General features: G+C 44.7%; 1 non-coding gene across 1 annotated transcript; it reads right to left on the bottom strand.

Annotated features, from left to right (window-relative positions):
- Positions 1 to 1,351: 1,351 nt before the first annotated feature.
- On the bottom strand, positions 1,352 to 1,453 carry LOC112269032. Its single transcript, XR_002960623.1, has one exon. It is a non-coding gene; the product is annotated as a U6 spliceosomal RNA (small nuclear RNA).
- Positions 1,454 to 2,866: the final 1,413 nt, after the last annotated feature.

Below are 2,866 nucleotides of genomic sequence, written 5' to 3'. Positions count from 1 at the left end.
GCATGCTTGCATGTTGAAAGAAATCAAATAGTAGGTTTCTCCTACTTAAATATAGAAGATGGCTGGCATTACTTTTGCAGCTGCTTGTCGTGAAGGGATCAGAATTGCTGAGAGCCATCAACCAATTACTATCATACTGGAGTCGCACCTATTTCCTCTGCTGTTCACTCATTCCATGCCCAGAAATAGAAGAGTTGAAGGCATTACTGAAACCCCCACGTTACGTAGTACGGATCATTTCGGCAGAATCAAATGCTGCTGCTTGTCGATTGGCCGGGTATGCTTTTTATTTTCACGTGCCCCATCATTTCTTCACTGAGCCTCCATTTTGGCTCCGTCCTTACTTATCTGGTTGTGAAGATCAGTAATTTTAGTTACTCTGATCTCAGATATGACTGACTGACTGCTCAGTAAGAAGTTTGAAACAAAAAAGTATATGGTGTACATGGCAACCACAGCTTTTATGGTTGGAGCGTCGATAGATCCAACTAAAGCTTTCCTTAAGTGTATATAGTCAAATGATGCATATATAAATAGTGTATTTTTTCAATGAATTGTGTACCTATTCCCGATACAATACAAGATATGATAAATATACGAACTGAAATCATCTTGGTTGGTGAGTGGTTATTCTTTTCATATATTCTCAGACTCCCAGTTCTGATGGTTTTTTATGCCAAATCTTTCTCATTCTAGCTTCTGGAAAATGGTAGCAGAACCTTGTCTTGGAGATTTTTCTTTTTTTCTTAAAGAATATCTTGGAGATTTCCTGCTACATTTTATATATTTGAAGGCCAAGAGCCTGTGCTGGAGACCTTTCGTTCATGTTTAGCTACCTCTGCTGAACAATTCAAATGATGGTAGTGCTTTCAAGATACATGCAATGAAATGTATTTTTAATTAAAATTTGTTCATTGAGTGCTGAGTGAGCACTGGTTCTTTTTCTTTGTATATGTCCCTAACATAACTAAATAACAGATCTCATGCTTTCTTGCATTGGAAATATCTATCCTGGGAATCTTCCGCGAAGATAATGGATCACGTGCATTTCTCTGTTCCTTGGTGAATATCTTTTTGAGGTCTGATTGGCAAGGACGTAATAACAGGCTCGAAGAAATGTTGCAGAACCCAGTAAGCTTTGCTAGGATTTTCGTAACATATGGACTTAATAAAACAGTAAGGACCAATTGGTAAGACAATGGCGAGAACGGAAGGCTCCATGAGGCTGAGAGAACATAAAAAGCACACAGAAGCGAGGATCTTTCTCTAAGAGAAGAAAAGACACAAGGACGAGAAAGAAAAGGCTTCAGGGGCATATCCGCGAGAGAAAATAACCACCGCGCAAAATCTAAAAAAAAAGGATCATTTCTCGATTTGTGCGTGTCATCCTTGCGCGGGGGCATGCTAATTTTCTCCGCTTTGTTCCAATTTTATCGGATGTCCCCGAAGGGACGAATCATGCTGCAGCGAGGAAGCTTGTAAACTGGTAGGATCAAACCTCCGTAGCCGATGTGTCACTAAACCATCGAGACTGTCGCTCCCGCCGTTCCCGGCTCCAGTTCAGCCTCGCGTCAGGCCGCAAGTGGGCTTCATTCATTCTACGTGGCCCAACTCAACTCAGTGTGTGTACAAAAGCCTTTCTCCAAAATGAAAACCGGAAAACACTGCTCCTGATGGAGCCACATTGAGAACGGTTCAAATAAAAAACTTGATGGCCACTGGCAGAAATAGTATTCGACGTGCCACGGAGACGGACGGAGAAACTTAGGGTTACAGGGTTTTAGGGTTTTGAGGTAGCGCACCGTCAGGATTTGCCGGTTCCCCTCGCCATCTTGGCGCCGTAAGGTGGGGGGAACCTCGGGTGCTCCTAGACGCTTTGAAATTTTTTTAGTTTTACGAGTTTTGTGATTTTCATTGGCAACACTACGGCGGAGGGTGCGATGCCGTCGAGAATAAAGATACTCAGGTTATGTTAGAAAATTAAGCAATTTCTTCGAGAAAAACAATTTAATGAGTAATTCCAGAATATAGATCATGACGACGGTAGCAACTAACACATGCATCTCGAAAATACTAGAAGTATTTAACAGTTCAATGAAGAGCAATATGAACTCGCAGATCATCGCTAAACTGTAGATTGGATCACGGATTACGTACTGCTTCGATGAAGAGGAAGAAGCTGTGATGACGATCGAGTTGACTTGACGACGTTACTGGTGACGAAGACGGCGGCACGTAGCACCGCCCGACTTGGACAGTAGACGACCCGTGGTGGCGGAAGCAAGCAGTCGCGCGGAGCGCTTCCTAAAAACCTTATTCGTCCTCTCCCGTACAGGATCGCAAAGGCGAAAGGTTCCGGAGACCTGCTCTCCCGTTCGCCGGTGCACGCTGGCGCTCGGGATGGAGTAGACTACGAAGACGGCGCATGAGCGAGAGGCAGGCGAAACGCTAACTCGGTTGTGTTGCGTACCGAGGGACGGGGCGGCTGTATATATAGTCACGCAGGTATAGGTCGATTTGCTTTAGGAAACCTCCGACTTCACAAAATCTGCACACGTCCGTAACAGATTTCAAAAATACCTCACGCGCGTGACAAAAAGATAAGAAGCCCGGCCCCGCACCGACACGGCTTGGCCTCGAACTCGATCCACGAAACGTGGCGCGCGCGTCGTGGCGAGGCGAGCGGAGGAGGAGGAGCGCGCGTGGGGATTTCCCTTTGCTCACTTGCTTACTAGGTGAGAAACAACATCCCTTATATGTTGGTCTTACTCACTCTAAACTAGCAAGGTGATAGTATTCCCATTTCCACTCCTCTCATGGGCTTTTGAGATTTTCAAAATTTATTAAAGCTTGGGTTTAGGCTGAT

The sequence above is a fragment of the Brachypodium distachyon genome, chromosome 4 (genome assembly GCF_000005505.3).
Source record: "Brachypodium distachyon strain Bd21 chromosome 4, Brachypodium_distachyon_v3.0, whole genome shotgun sequence".
NCBI lineage: Eukaryota > Viridiplantae > Streptophyta > Magnoliopsida > Poales > Poaceae > Brachypodium > Brachypodium distachyon.
This window is presented reverse-complemented; position numbering and strand designations above follow the sequence as displayed.